Source organism: Gossypium arboreum, chromosome 6, assembly GCF_025698485.1.
Source record: "Gossypium arboreum isolate Shixiya-1 chromosome 6, ASM2569848v2, whole genome shotgun sequence".
Taxonomy (NCBI): domain Eukaryota; kingdom Viridiplantae; phylum Streptophyta; class Magnoliopsida; order Malvales; family Malvaceae; genus Gossypium; species Gossypium arboreum.
This window is the reverse complement of record NC_069075.1, coordinates 122,456,753-122,473,797: the sequence shown is the minus strand read 5'-3', so window position 1 is coordinate 122,473,797 and position 17,045 is coordinate 122,456,753. Positions and strand designations below refer to the sequence as shown.

Genomic DNA, 17,045 nt, shown 5'->3' with positions numbered 1-17,045 from the left:
CAACTTTCTAAATATTGACATAGGCATCAAGTTAATACTCGCACCTAAGTCACATAATGCCTTACCACAATATATTGCTCCAATGTTGTAAGGTATGGTAAGACATCCAGGATCCTTCAACTTTAGGGTAATTTTTCTTGAAGATATGCACTGCATTCCTTCGTCAGAGCTACCGTCTCAAATTCTCCAAGTCTTCATTTTTCAGACAGGATATCCTTCATGAATTTAACGTAGTTCGGCATTTGCTCAAGTGCTTCAACCAACAGGATGTTGATATGAAGTTTCTTGAGTATGTCTAGGAACTTCTTGAATTGAATCTCCTACTTTTGCTTTTAAAGTCTTTGAGGGTAGGGCGGTGCTGGTTTCTTTACTAGAACTAGTTGATTCATCTTCTATGGCAATTCTGTATCTAACGAAGTTATTAGTTTATTAGAATTAGCTGGTTATGAAATTATCTTGTCAGGTTTTGCAGATTCTAGTTTTTGTGAAACTAGAATTTCAACACTCAATTGAACTTCCTCTGAATCTGAGATGTCAGATTGCTTCTTTTCAGCTTCGATGGTGCTAGGCTCTACTGTCTTTCCATTCTCAATGTCAGCACTTTGCAATGCTCCTTACCTAAATTCTCAGATTCTCCGTATCACTAGGTAAAGCACCTTTGTGGTCAGTTCTTGAGTTCAGTAGCATGCTGGCCCACTTGATTCTCCAAATTCCTTAGAGTGGCATCGTTTTTCACCATGTATGCCGTTAATAAATTCTCTAAACTATTGGATGATTCAGCTTGAGTTGATTTCTGAACTTGTTGGGGAAAACTAGGCGGCTAGGTTAGTCTAGGTTGGGCCTAAGTGTTACTAGTTCCAGCCACTTGGTTACTCTAGGAAAATTTAGGGTGATTTTGCCACGATAGGTTATAGAAATTAGATTGCAGTCCTTGCCTTCGTCGATTTTGGTTCTAGTTAACCATGTAATACATGGATTCTGGGTTCGATGAACATTGTTCAAACAAATGTCCTTCCCCACAATAGACACAGGCTGTACTTTCAAATTGATTTGGTGGCTATGCTGCAAAACTATTAAACCCATTAGTTGTAAGATTTTTTAACATTGAGGATATTTATGATACCTGAGATGCGAATGAAGTAAGAGCGTCAACTTCATGTATTCCAGCAACTCATCTTCCCAACGTTGTTCGATTGGTTGGCCATTGATAATTTTTCCTGCAATCCTCTCAATGATTTCATAAGCCTCATTATAAGACTTAGAAAGGAGAGCACCGTTAGCAGAAGCTTCCACTACCATCCTCGTGTGAGCATTGAGACCATTATAAAATGTCTCAAGCTGGATGCAATGTAGGATTCCATGATGAGGGCACTTCCGTAATAATTCTTTGTACCTTTCCCGTGCCTCATACAAGGACTCATCATCCATTTGTTGGAAAGTAGTGATCTCGTTCCTCAACTTAGCATTCTTGCTAGGCGGGAAATACTTCATAAGGAATCTTTCTGCTAACTCTTACCATGTGGAAATTGAGTTTGGTGGCAATAAGTTCCACCAGGCTCGAGCTTTGTCCTTTAGTGAATACGAGAACAACTTTAATCGTAAGGCATCTTCAAGTACTCCGGCTAGCTTGAAAGAATGGCTTACCTCCATAAACAGTCTTCGATAGGCATTCCGCTGAATTGACCCACTGTATGAAGCATCTGGAACATGACTGGCTTCAGCTTGAACTGTTGTGCCTCAATTTTGGGTCTCCTAATACCCAGATTAAGATCATGAAACACTGCCACAGCATACTTTCGTAAAGCTCTATCCCTATCATCAGCAATAATGATAGGATTTTGAGCAGGGTTTGCTCAATTTCCTTGGATCAGATTTTCAAAGTTCATCTCTTCGGTCCTTTTCTAATTTGCTTGTCTTCTTCGCTATCAAAAAGTTCGTTGAATCTCAAGGTCTACAGGTAGTAAATCGATAATTCGGTCAATACTCATAAACACCTGAAATAATCATTGAAAAATTAATTAAATTAAAAAACAGAAAAATAAACCAAAATGCAAAACTAAAAAATTCACAAATAATGACTTTTTAAAACAGTCCCCAGCAACGGTGCCAAAATCTTGGAACGACGGAAATGTGCAACTGTACAAAATCGCAACAAGTAATAAAAGGACAAGTAAATGTCGAGTTACCGTACCCACAAGGACTGTGAAAAGAATTATTTATTAATGCAATTTAAAACACTTTAGTGAAAAAAATATTTTGTTTTGAAAAGGGTGATTAAAAAAATAAGGTTTTAAACTAAATAAAAATAAAAGTTCTAAGTACGATTTCAGAATATGATTTAATCAAGATGACATAATTGTGTTGGATTAATTACATTTCTTTAACTTAGAATCATTAAACTCATATTTATGCTGTTACGAATAAATTCACTGCAACTCGGTAATTTGCTAACTTATGAACATACTCACCTACACAAATCCATTCATCTCTTAACATATCCCTATGTTAATTCAATCAATTAAATAGATTCTAATAAGCAAACATGTTATTTCACATACGTACTGATCACGCGATTTCGTGATAGGTTTTAAATATTTATATTTAATCGTTCTTGAAGCTAACTATTATCGCGATGTAGGCAAGTGTACCTATCGAACAGTAGTATAGTTTTAGCAAGACCGGATTGTCGAACCCAAAGGAACTAAAAGTACTAGTAATGACTGTCTTTTTATTATCTAGCCTAAGAATAGAGAGGTTTTGTTTTAACTAACTAATTATCTAAACTAAGAATTCACAGAGAATCGAATTGAGGAATTGCTTTTGGGAAAATCGATTGAATTAAGACAATACCTAAGGAAAAATCCACCTAGACTGTACTTGTTATTCTGGCTTCGAATCGGACGATTTATTCATTTAACTTGTTCCGTAGAGATCCCTAAGTTATGTTATTATCCCTATTCAAGACTAATAACGTCTAATCCTTAGATTGAATAATTGAGACCTTTCTCTAATTAACACCCTAGGGTTGCATTAACTCAATTTATGGATCCTCTTATTAGGTTTCACCCTAATCCGGCAAAATCTTGTCACCCTATGTCTAGGCGCGAAAACAACTCTGCTTAATTATGACAAATGTACTCTTAGACAAGGTCAATTCCTGCTCTGAATAAGAGCTTATCTTGAATCAGTATCCTGAGTTATAAAATAATAATTAAGAACACATAATTAAGAACAAGTTAAATATTTATCATACAATTTAGAAAATAATAACAAGAATCATCTTAGGTTTCATTCCCCTTATGTATTTAGGGGTTTTAGTTCATAAATAAATAAGAAAACATCTTAGAATAATAAAGAATACAAAACATAGAGAAAACCCAAAACTCCTGAAGGGGAAATTGAGGAGAGATCTTCAGTCTTGATGGTGAATCCGACTTCTGAGATGGATCACTCGGCTTTCTTGGAGTAATTCCTTACTCCCTATTCTGTGTCACCTTTACTTTCCTCCTCTAGGGTGTATTTATAGGCTTTAGAATGCCTAGAAGCCCTCAAAATTGGCCTTTTTCTGAATTGGACTCAACTTGGGCTCGGCAGGGACACACCCGTGTGACACGCCCGTGTGCAATTACTTCAGGCCGTGCTCGAGCCTACCAAATTGACACGGCCGTGTGGTCTGCTTGTGTGAGAGGGTCCAGACCGTTTTGATTTTGTACTTTGGCCCATTTTCTTCGTTTTTGGCCCGTTTCTCGTTCCTTTCGCTCTCGTATGCTCTCCTGAGTATAAAACATGAAATTAAAGCATTAGAAGCATTGAATTCACCAATTCTAATGGAAAATCATCCATAAAATGCGTTAAACATGGGGTAAAAACATGTATAAATTACGGTTTATCAAATACCCCTACACTTAAGAATTTGCTTGGCCTCAAGCAAAATTCTCAACTCATAATCAAAATAAATTCTTCTCAACTTATAATTTCTATCTATAATATCTCAAAATAATCCATAGGTAATCATACATTGAGAATTCAACTAAAAGAACATAAAAGTTTCAAATATTCCAAGTTGAGTTTTTAATCATGCAAACATAGGTGTCTCCTCTCATCTAAGTAATTACCTTTGATTCAGAATATCACAGAGTTTCACATCCTCACTAAAGATTCACTCAAATCACTCGAGGTGTTTGAGGACAATAAATGAAGTACTCAATAGTCAATAATGAAAAGTCATTACCATAGGCTTGCATGAAAATCAAATCTCCACCACTATAATTTAAGATGATACATCAATCAAAAGGTCTTTAGACGGTTATAATGAAGCGTGGTTAGGGGGTGTGGTCACAAGCTAAAAGAAAGGGTCAGAATCGAGATTGAGTTGAAAAATCACTTAACTAGAAAAATAGGTAGTCATTAATTGCGTACAATAGAGCTTTTCTCAGAATATGGAATTTGACTTCTTTAGTTCATAAGATTACTACTATTAAGATGTATACATTTTTTTTAAGAACAAGTTAAATACAAAGTAGAATAAAACTTAGCTCAGCAACTATTTCAATTCCAATCTCAACAAAAAATTGGGATCAAATTAATTTAGGGGATTTCAACAATAATGGGTTAAGGGTTAATATTAAGGGTAATACAAGAAAAGGATTGTTAGGCTCAAGGGGGTTTACTAGAGGTTAACCGTGGAGGTAGGCTTTTCATGGCATGAGTGGGTTAATCCTAAGTGCCTCTATCATCTTCACATATCAAATCAAATGGTGTGGTCTTGACATGCATAATCAAGTAAGTTCTAGAATAACAGTTCAATACTGATGCACTCAAAGCAATAATAAAAGTGAGCATGAAGAATTAATAAATGCTTAAAAGGCTCAAAAATCTCACAAAAATTATGCCTTTTTGATGTTTAAAACTTGTGAATTCCAACTCAAAGTAATGCCTAAACTTTGGGGAAACAACCTAAGATTTTAAATTCTTAAAAATCAACTTATCTTGATTCTTTAATGTCTTGAGGTTTAAACAATCAATGCATAAATGCCTATGTTTTAATTCAAGATATATCAATCAACGTCATAAATTAATCAAAATTTATCCTAAATACGATATGAGAGCTTTTCAAGAGAACAAGATAGTCATTCAGGGATTTTTCTGATAATGAAATAAATACCCCCCACACTTAAGATGTACATTGCCCTCAATGTACAAAGATAGATATTAGAATATAAAAATAAGATAGGGAGAGAAGTGAAACTTCCTGTATGATGAATTCTTCGAACTAGAGTTTTGGAGAGTAATCGGTGTAAGAGTGGAAGAGGATACTCCGGCGGTGGTAGAGGCTCATTAGTTCATAAGTCCTGCGCCAAAAGAATATTATATCTAATAGTAGCTATGGTTGTAGACAATCAGGACATGGTAGTCGTGGAGAACCTTTCCCGGTGGAGTTTTTAGTTCCTATGTAATGATGAGCTTAAGAGCTCTATATAACTGTGATAAAATCAGGAACTTTGTATGGGATATTAGGAAGAATAATTACTGATAAAGAAATAACTGAAATTGATAATTAAAAATAAAATTCTAAAATCTAATACAAATAAAAAGTAGTTTTAATAAAAATTAAAAACATAAAATAATAAATAAATGTTATTAAACATCTTCATCGCTGGATGGTTCGCAAGGTGGGACTGGCGATGAGATGTGAAGGTGCTGACAAATCTACTGTAGCGTAGCATCAATGTTGTCAAATCGTTAAAAACACTGCTGCTCGAATCGAGTGAGGCGCTCAGAGATGTCAGCATATGAAGCCACCACATGAGCTGGACGAGAGGGTGGTGATGGCTGAGTCGGTGGGTCCTCGTGTTGTGGAGGAACATCATCAGGAATGTCCTCGTAGGCCTCCTCCTCGGTAGATTGGGTGAGACGATATAGAGGAGGGTAGGTTCCTCGGCGCTTTTCAATCAGCTTCATGCTAAGCATGCTCAAGATGCCTTGTGGAGACATCTGGCCAATGAGGGTTAAGGATGATTCTTGGGCTGCGGTGCTGAAGGCCCCGAAGTGTCAAGCAAATCGAGTAACATAGGCGCCAATAGAGATGACCGCCTTCCTATGCCGCTCTGTCTGGTGCTGAATCGCGAAGGCAATGAAATAGGCAAGGTCGATGACGTGCCCGTTCGACATACTCCATAAAAAGTAGGCGTCGTGGGTATTGACGATGCCAATGCTCTCTTGCCTCCCCATTATTGTGTGAGCCAAAATGGAGTGTAGGTACCTCACAGATGGTGGGAGAACTGATGCCTTGGAGCGGCTAGGATTGTAGGAGGCAGAGCCAGGGGCCAAAGTGTGCCAGCACTTCGAGGGAGAGAAGTGTATGTGGCGAGTGAGAGCATGTAGTTCATTCTCCTCCTTACACTTCTCCGTATATAAGCCCAGTGTAGCACCGAACTCTAGGACGCTTAGCTGGTGTTTTAATCCGCCTAGGCGAAATTGGATCATGTTGAGATCATCGTAATTCGTCATTACAGTCTGAAGATGAAGCGTTAAGCATAGTTCCATAGTGAGCTCGAGGTATGTTGGGTTGATGATCCCAAATAGCAGCTCTCAAGGGCCCGAATCGCATCAGCCAACTGAACTTGTTTTATGGTAGCCCAGTCGATGTAGCAGCCCGCAATTAAAGGTCGGGCCCGAAGTATTTGGAAAAGGTCTTCTTGGGGCCCTCAAGGGAATTGCAAGAAAGGGTGACGAATTTCCGTGGTTGGACCTGCAAAAGATGACGCTCCCTTCCTCTTCTTCGAAGCAGGTATGGCGATTTTCTTTCCTCGTGAAGACGACATGGTACCTGCAATCAAAACCATTAATTCAACTTAAGGAATGATCAAAGTAAAATAAAGACAAATTTCACATAAAAATCAGAATTTCAGCCACAACTAATAATATTAACCAAACATAACCAAAATAATTATTTTGATAGCATAATTTCATGACCTTATCATTATAATGACATGAGAATGGGCATAGTAATGGCATGTGTATGACAAAAGTGTGAGGCTTTCCTAACAACTCGATTTAACATGAAATGTATGATAAATAATCTAATAATGCAGAAATAATGAACAAAATGGAAATAGTAAGAGAAAAATAAAGATTATTTTAAAAATAAACATTAAAAGTAAGTAGAATAGAGGTGAAAAGAGTAAACAAACACTAATAGAGAACAAACACTCAGGGAGAGAAATCGGGCGTCAAAAATAGAGTTGGAGGCGGCGCACGGGCGTGGCAGGGAAGCCGTGTGGAATTGCAGCGGCTAGGGTTAGGGTTTTTGAGTGGGGAAGACAATGAATTGTGCAAGGTATTTATAGATTTTTGGGCACACGGCCAGGTAACACGCCCATGTTCCCCAATTTCAGCCTGTGTGATTCTCGAATTTTGAATTTTAGCGCATCTAGCATTTAGTCCACGGCCGTGTCTGGCTTTGTTCGCTTCTCCCACGCTTGTGTCAATCTAACAGGTTCGACCACATGTGATAGACAAGGGCGTGTCGTATGCCCGTGCTGTTTTAACAGCTTCACCCATAGTTCTTCCACACGGGCCTGTCTCACGCCTGTATTGTTTTGACAGGCTCAACCACGGCCATGTCGTATGGCCGTGGCATTTTATCGTAGCCCATGTTTGGGAAAATTGTTGCCCTGTTTTCACACGGCCCTAAGTACGTCCGTGTGCTTGGCCTGTCTCTGTGGAAAACCTGTATTCAAAAGCTCTGTTAGTAAGTTAGGTGTTGAAGACTAAATTTTAAAGAAGTTAATACAGTTAGTGCTCGAGTTGCCTCTCGAGAAGCACTTATTTATAGTCTAAGCTCGACTTACCTCTCCGTTGAATGACCATGGTGGTTTGAGGAGTTTATACTCCTCATTCCTACTATCGATCTCATCAAAATAAGGTTTTAAATGGGTATTGTTTAGCTTAAAAGTGCCGAACTTGGGATGACTCACCTCGACCGTACCGAATGGGAAAATGCTGAGTACCGTAAGAGGGATTTCTTCATTTGGTGTCATAGCGACAATGTGGGGATCTGCGGCCTCTAATAAGACTCTATCTCCAACCTTAAGTTGATTTGGAAAGGTATTGAGCTCGTTCTGTCGTTGATTCAGTTTGTCGGGTGTTCTCGATTTATGCGTCCGCCATTCAGCTAGCTCCTTGATTTGTAGCATTTGATCTTTATGAATAGATCCTCTACTCTTGCTTGAGAATGGCTCATGTACTTCTTTCAAACTCATTTCCTACAAAGAAGGTTGCACCATATTGTCAGTTTTAGTAGACTGGTTTAGACGATCACCTTCAATTTCCAATGTGTTGCCGGAATTGCGAGCTTCAAGGGTGATTGTTTCGTCTCCCACACGGAGTGTGAGTTCACTTGCGCCAACATCAATAATTGTTTTAGCAGTTTCTAAAAAGGGCCTTCCTAGAATTAAAGGATTGTTGCTATCCTTCTCTATGTCTAGAATAATGAAGTCAACGGGAAATATAAATTTATCGATTTTAGCTAGCACATCTTCAATAATACACCTAGGAAATCTTATAGTTTCATCTTCTAATTGAATGCTTGTAACACCCCATACCCGAGACCGCTACCGGAGTCGGACACGAGGGGTTAACGGCTTAAACCATTCATTTTCACGGTCCATTTTAAAAATTTTCCAGGCAATTGGCTAACTGCATCACTGTCACTTTAAAAATCATATCTTGAGTTCCAAAACTCAAAAATGAGTTTTGTAATTTTTCCCCAAAACTAGACTCATATATGCATCTACAAATTGTTTTTCTAGAATTTTTGGTCGGGCCAATTAGTACAGTTTATTAGTTAAAGTCTCCCCTGTTACAGGGTGCGACTACACTGACCTTCATGCATTACGACCTAGATATCTCCCTGTACAGGGCTTCAATACTGATGCCGTTTGTTTCTATAGAAACTAAAATCAAAGAGGAATCTATACATATATGGCATGACTCCTAATTATCTCTGGTTAATTTATAATGAATTTCCAAATTCGGAACAGGGAATCCAGAAACCGTTCTGGCCCTGTTTCACGAAAACCCAAATATCTCTTAACATACAACTCATATGACTGTTTCGTTTCTTCCATATGAAAGTAGATTCATCAAGGTTCATTTACATAATTTATTCACTATTTAATTCCATTCGTACTATTTTTCGTGATTTTTCACATCCACATCGCTGTTGCTGTCAGCATCTGCCTTTAAGGTAGACTTTACCTATTTCATAGTTTCCATGATTCAATTAGCCCTTTTTGCATACATAGCACAAAGTATAATCATGATTAACCATTCCAATGGCTAATCGTTTCTAAACATTTCCATACCTCTTAGTGATCAACATACAAAACGATTATAGTACTATGCTAAAAATGTGTATAAGCCATTTTCGCATGACTATCCAAATTTACACAAAATCCATGGGTACATGACCAACAACAAAAAGGGTAGTCCTATACATGCCATTTCAAAGTTCAACCAAATTGTACCAAAAGGGGGCTTTGATAGTGTGGGAGACTTCGACTTCCAAATATCCCGAGTCCGATGGTGACGAGCCAAAATCTATAAAACAGAGAAACAAAGAAACGAGTAAGCAATTTATGCTTAGTAAGTTTTGAGCAAGGATTCTAGCACAACAAAAGCATAGCATTCAGATAGCTAAACGGATAATTTCATATGCACAAATTCTCAATATCATACTTACTTCACATTACCAACCCTTATGTTCATACACAAAAGATCAACTTAGCCAAAGGCCTAGAGCTCATTTATCAACTGAAATAATACTTATTTGTAAGGGCTCGACTAATTCAAAGCACATACGAAACATACCTCATTGTCGGGATTTCACAACCGTATTAACTGAAATTTTTATAGCAAGTTCATTCATTCCCGAATCACGTACCTTCGGAGTTTACCCGGATATAGCCACTCGTTCAAATACCTTCGGGACATGGCCCGGTTATAGTAGCTCGCACAAATGCCTTCGGGACTTATCCCGGATTTAGTAACTCGCACAAATGCCTTCGGATCTTAGTCCAGATTTAGTAACTCGCACAAATGCCTTCGAATCTTAGTCCAGATTTAGTCACTTAGCACAAAGCCTTCGGGACTTAGCCCGGACATCATTCGAAGAACCATGCACACATATATCAATAAATCATGACACATCCATATTTCATTTTCATTACCAAAGCTCAACACAAGACACTTATCATATTTACAATTTCGGCTCAATAGCCACATACAAAGGGCATGATTTTGATTTACTCAAGACATAATCTAATCGAATCATAATTTAAGTTCCATTACTCGAAAACTTACCTCGGATGTTGTCGAACGGCTTCAACGGCTATTCGATCACTTTTCCTTTCCTTATCCAACTGTGGTCCCCTAAGCTCTTGAGCTAATTCAAACAAATTTAACTTATCAAAGTCTCATTTTGCTAGCTTATGGCGAATATGACAAGGAGTTTGATAGGTCATATGGCCACCCTTTAGCTCAAATACACAATGATCATACGCATTTTAATCACATCAACAATTTAATACAATTCATTCGAACATCAAAAGAGAAGCTCAAGGTACTTAGCCCATATATATACATTAGACATTAGAGTCACATATGTACGAAATCACGAATCGAATTCAACATACTAGCTAATATTTCCCTTAGCGAATTTTCTAAGTCAAGCTAAAGCCATCAATAGGCTACCAATGGTAGAACATACACATCTATGCTAAGGCCGATTGCAACACTTAATACATTCTACAAGTATGGTCACTTGTGTTGACTAAACACCATTTGTTTCAAGTTCAAAACTTGGCTAATACACATATATACACTATTAAAGCATCCTCTCTCTTTACACTAATTCAACACATGCATTACCCATAATATACCAAATTACATTCGGCCTTAGCACACAACTTGCTAGCCGATTCTTCTCCATCTAGCAACCAATGCACATACGAGCTCATTTGTTAGACTCTACTTCATCTAACAACAACCTTATTTCTCTTCTATATCCTACCATGGCCGAATGCATCACAACACCTTACCATTTCAATTTTTGGTCATGGTTGAACAAGGAACTTAATGTCTCACTCAAGGATGCTAAAAAGAGATTCAAGAGTTATCAATCCACCATCACATGCATCATTAACAAGCTTCACATTTAGCATGCAATGATATCAACACAAAATCCACCTTGGCCGAATACCATCCCCATGACATAGCAAAGATTTGAACCATGGGCTAATAAGAACATCAAGCTAGCAACTAAAAACATGCATGAATCTCATGGCACAACATCAAACATACCTTAATCTTGATACAAGTATGGCCGAACCTCCTCCTAATCCTCTTCTAAACCAAACATGGAGCAAGAATTCCTTCCTTCTTCCTTAGAATTTTCGGCCAAAAGAAAATTAAAAGGATGAACAAATTTTTTTTTCTCTTTTCTTCAACTCACGGCAATGGGGGGGAATCACACACCTTCTTTCCTTTTTTTTCATTTCTTTATTACCCATACTCCTTATTTTATTTATTCCAACATAAACCACTTACACAACATGTTTTATGACATGTTTTGCCCATCCCCCTTTGTCATGGCCGGCCACTAGGCTTTAATCTAGGGAAATTTGACATGCAAGCCCATCATTTTCACATCATGCATTAATAGGCCACTTTACATTTGCCTAGCACATTTCTAAATTTTCTCACATAAGTCCTATTTGATAAAATTCACTTACAATTAACAAAATTCAAACATGAATTTTTCACACATGCATATGTACATATAATGAGCATCAACTATGACGGCTAATTATTTTTTTATGACTCGGTTTAGTGGTCCCGAGACCACTTCCCGACTAGGGTCAATTTAGGGCTGTCACAATGCTCATCCTAGTCTGTTTGGGTTTCCCGAGACCTAGTTGCTTAAATATTTTGTAAGGCATGACGTTGATACTAGCCTCTAAATCAGCTAATGCATTATTAACATCTAAACTACCAATTAAGTAAGGAATCGTAAAACTCCCTGGATCTTTTAATTTGTTTGGTAGCTTATTTTGTAGAATAGCTGAGCGACGCCTCGTCCAACTTCCGCTTATTTGCTTAAAGCTCCTTTAAAAATTTCATTGCTTTTGGCATCTGCGATAGAGCTTTAATAAACGGTAAGTTAACGTGTAATTTTTTTTAAGAGATTAAGGAATTTACCAAATTGTTCATCTGAGCGGTCTTTCCTTGTCGTATTGGGGTATGGCACACGAGTTTTATATTCGACATTCACTGATTTTTTTATTATGACCTACCTCACCTTGACCTTTGCTTACCATAGTTTCTTGCCTCGGTTCTGGTTCAGGCTCAACGACTCGTTCGTCATCTTGAATATTAATTGCGTTGAGCTACTCCCTTGGGTTGGGTTTAGTATTACTTAGCAAGCTACCTTGTGGTCATTCGGAAATTAGTTTGGAAAGCTAGCCTATTTGAGTTTCGAGCCCTTGGATCAATGCTTGTTGATTTTTAAGTGTTGTCTCGGTGTACTGGAAATGAGTTTCTGACACTGATATAAACTTTGAGAGCATATCTTCAAGGTTCGGCTTCTTTTCCTTTTGATAGGGTGGTTGTTGAAAACCCGGAGGACGTTATGGTCTTTGGTTTCCTTGATCGCCCCATGAGAACTTGGGGTGGTTCCTCCAACCTGCATTATAAGTGTTACTATATGGGTTATTTTGGGATCGAGAGTTATTGTTACCTATATATTGGACTTGTTCCTCCTCGATGCTAGGGTTGAAGGGTTTATACTCTATGCATGCTCCTCCTCCATTTGTTTCGCACCTCATTACTGGATGTACCTGAGTAGAACCAAGTAAACCATCAATCTTTTTATTTAGAAGTTCTACCTGATTTGACAGCATAGTAACCGAATCGACGTTTTAAATGCCTGCTATTTTAGTGGGCTTAGTCCTCATGACTTGCCACTGGTAGTTATTCAGTGACATCTCCTCTACAAACTCATAGGCATTTTCAGGTGTTTTCTTATTGATGGTTCCACCAGCAGCTGCGTCAACCATTTGTTGAGTCAAAAGATTCAAGCCATTATTGAATGTTTGAACCTATAGCCAAAGCGGTAACCCATGGTGAGGGCATCTTCTCAGTAAGTCTTTGTATCTCTCTCATGCATCATAAAGAGTTTTTAAGTCCATCTGCACAAACGAAGAGATATCATTACGTAATTTAGGCATTTTAGCCAGCGGAAAATATTTTAATAGAAAATTTTCAATCATTTAAATCCAAGTAGTGATTGATCCTCGTGGTAATGAGTTCAACCACTGTTTAGCTTTGTTTCTCAATGAAAAAGGGAATAACTGAAGACAAATGGCATCATCAGAAACACCATTAATTCTAAATGTATCGCATAGCTCCAAGAAGTTTGCTAAGTGAGCGTTGGGATCCTCATCCTGCAAACTATCAAACTGAACAAATTGCTGTATCATTTGAATAGTGTTAGGTTTTAGTTCAAAAGTATTTGCAGCTACAGCAGGTCTAACTATGCTCGATTCAGTTCCTGTTAAAGAAGGTTTACAATAATCATACATAGTGCGTGGAGTAGGATTTTGATTAACCGCAATTGCAGGAGGTAGCTGATTGTCTTGGTTTTCAGCCATCTCTTCAGTTGGGGATTGAGTATTGTCCTCTTGCTCGTTCTCTGTGTATCTTAAGCTTTGTCTTATTTCTCTTTGGTTTTTGCGAACTGTGCGATCGATTGCTTCGTCAAAAAGTAGTAGATCTGACGGGTTTCTTCTAGTCATAAACTATAAAAACCTGCCAAGAGAAAGAAAAAGAAAATTAATAAATAATAATAATAAATTAAATTAAATTAAATTGCAAGAAAAATAAATGCCTAAAGTAATAAAAATTGAGCGTTCCTAATATCTTAGTTCCCCGGCAACGACGTGATTTCGTGATAGGTTTTAAATATTTATAATTAATCATTCTTGAAACTAACTATTATCATGATGTAGGCAAGTGTACCTATCGAACAGTAGTATAGTTTTAGCAAGACCGGATTGTCCATCCCAAAGGAACTAAAAGTACTAGTAATGACTGTCTTTGTATTATCTAGCCTAAGAATAAAGAGGTTTTGTTTTAACTAACTAATTATCTAAACTAAGAATTCACAGAGAATATAATTGGGGAATTGCTTTTGGGAAAATCGTTTAAATTAAGACAATACCTAAGGAAAAATCCACCTAGACTGTACTTGTTATTCTGGCTCTAAATCAGACAATGTATTCATTTAACTTGTTCTGTAGAGATCCCTAAGTTATGTTATTATCCTTATTCAAGACTAATAACGTCTAATCCCTAGATTGAATAATTGAGACCTTTCTCTAATTAACAACCTAAGGTTTCATTAACTCGATCTATGGATCCCTTATCAGGTTTCACCCTAATCCGGTAAAATCTTGTCACCCTATGTCTAGGCGCGCAAACAACTCCGCTTAGTTATGACAAATGTACTCTTAGACAAGGTCTATTCCTCCTATGAATAAGAGCTTAACTTGAATCAGTATCCTGGGATATCAAAACAAGAATTAAGAACACATAATTAAGAACAAGTTAAATACTTATCATACAATTCAAAAAATAATAACAAGATTCGTCTTAGGTTTCATTCCCCTTAGGTATTTAGGGGTTTTAGTTCATAACTGAATAAGAAAACATATTAGAATAATAAATAATTCAAAACATAAAGAAAACCAAAAACTCCTGAAGGGGAAATTGAGGAGAGATTTTCAGTCTTGATGGTGAATCCGGCTTCTGAGATGGATCAATCGGCTTCCTTGGAGTAATTCCTTACTCCCTCTTCTGTGCCTCTCTTTTCTTCCTCCTCTAGGGTGTATTTATAGGCTTTAGAATGCCTAACAGCCCTCAAAATTAGTCTTTTCCAAATTGGACTCAACTTGGGCTCGATAGGGATACGCCCATGTGACACGCCCTTGTGAGATTACTTCAGGCCGTGCACGAGCCTGCCAAATTGACATGGCCGCGTGGTCTGCCCATTTGAGGAGGTCCAGGCCTTGTTGATTTCGTACTTTGGCCCATTTTCTCTATTTTTGGCCCATTTCTCGTCCCTTCCACTCTCCTATGCTCTCCTAAGTATAAAACATGAAATTAAAGCATTAGGAACATCGAATTCACCAATTCTAATAGGAAATCATCCATAAAATGTGTTAAATGTGGGGTAAAAATTTGTATAAATTACGGTTTATCAGTTTTCTTTATGTATTGTATTCTTTATTATTCTGAGATGTTTTCTTATTTAGTTATGAACTAAAACCCCTAAATGCCTAAGGGGAATGAAACCTAAGATGAATCTTGTTATTATTTTCTGAATTGTATGATAAATATTTAACTTGTTCTTAATTATGTGTTCTTAATTCTTGTTTTGATATCCCAGGATACTAATTCAAGATAAGCCCTTATTCAGAGGAGGAATAGACCCTGTTTAATAGTACCTTTGTCATAATTAAGCGGAGTTGTTTGCGCGCCTAGACATAAGGTGACAAGATTTTGCCAGATTAGGGTGAAACCTAATAAGGGGATCCATAAATCGAGTTAATGCAACCCTTGGGTGTTAATTAGAGAAAGGTCTCAATTATTTAATCTAAGGATTAGACATTATTAGTCTTGAATAGGGATAATAACATAACTTAGGGATCTCTACGGAACAAGTTAAATGAATAAATCGTCCGATTCGGAGCCAGAATAACAAGTACAGTCTAGGTGGATTTTTCCTTCGGTATTGTCTTAAATCAATCGATTTTCCCAAAAAAAATCCCCAATTCTATTATCTGTGAATTCTTAGTTTAGATAATTAGTTAGTTAAAACAAAACCTCTTCATTCTTAGGCTAGATAATAAAAAGACAGTCATTACTAGTACTTTTAGTTCATTTGGGTTCGACAATCCGGTCTTGCTAAAACTATACTACTGTTTGATAGGTACACTTGCCTACATCGCGATAATAGTTAGTTTCAAGAATGATTAATTATAAATATTTAAAACCTATCACGAAATCACGCTATCAATATGGTGGTGGTCACTAATTCCCTTAGCTTCTCCATGAGAAATTTGGGTGGTTCCTCCAACCTGCATTGTAAGTATTACTATAAGGATTATTTTGAGATCAAGGATTATTACCCATGTAATTAACTACTCGTTCTCCATGTTGTGGCCATATGGTGGGTAATCTGAATTGCTTGATCCACCTCCACTTGTTTCGCACTGCATTACTGGGTGAACATGTGAAGAACCAAGAAAACTGTCAATTTTTCTGTTCAAAAGTTCTCCCTAATTAGAGAGCATGGTGACCGAATCGACATTAAAAACGACAGCTATTTTCTTTGGCTTTTTTCTCATGACTTGCCACTGATAATTATTCAGTGACATCTCTTCTATAAATTCATAAGCATCTTCAGGTGTCTTATTATTGATGGTTCCGCTAGCAGTTGCGTCGATCATCTGTCGAGTCGAAGGATTCAGGCCATTATGAAACATTTGAACCTGTAGCCAAAGGGTAACCCATGGTGAAGGCACCTTCTCCAAAGGTCCTTGCATCTCTCCCATGTATCGTAGAATGTTTCTAAATCCATCTTCATAAAAGAAGAGATATCATTACGTAATTTGGCTATTTTAGTCGGCCAAAAATATTTTAATAAAAACTTTTCGGTCATTTCTTCCCATGTAGTGATTGACCCTCGTGGTAACGTGTTCAACCATTTTTTAACCTTATTCCTCAACAAAAAAGGAAACAACCGAAGGCGACTGGCATCATCAGAAACGCCATTGATTTTAAAAGTGTCGCAAAACTCTAAGAAATTTTCCAAGCGAGCGTTGGGATCCTCGTCCTGCAAACCATCAAACTGAAAAAACTGTTGGATCATTTGAATGGTGTTAGGTTTCAGTTCAAAATTATTTGCAGCAACAGCAGGCCTA

At 37.4% G+C, this 17,045-nt stretch overlaps 3 non-coding genes across 3 annotated transcripts; all 3 read left to right on the top strand.

The window, feature by feature from the left end:
- Positions 1-1,354: 1,354 nt before the first annotated feature.
- LOC128294701 (small nucleolar RNA R71) lies at positions 1,355-1,461 on the top strand. The gene has a single exon (XR_008285008.1). It is a non-coding gene; the product is annotated as a small nucleolar RNA R71 (small nucleolar RNA).
- Positions 1,462-13,176: 11,715 nt separating this feature from the next.
- LOC128294265 (small nucleolar RNA R71) lies at positions 13,177-13,283 on the top strand. Its single transcript, XR_008284579.1, has one exon. It is a non-coding gene; the product is annotated as a small nucleolar RNA R71 (small nucleolar RNA).
- Positions 13,284-16,628: 3,345 nt separating this feature from the next.
- LOC128294563 (small nucleolar RNA R71) lies at positions 16,629-16,735 on the top strand. The gene has a single exon (XR_008284873.1). It is a non-coding gene; the product is annotated as a small nucleolar RNA R71 (small nucleolar RNA).
- The last annotated feature ends 310 nt before the right edge of the window (positions 16,736-17,045 follow it).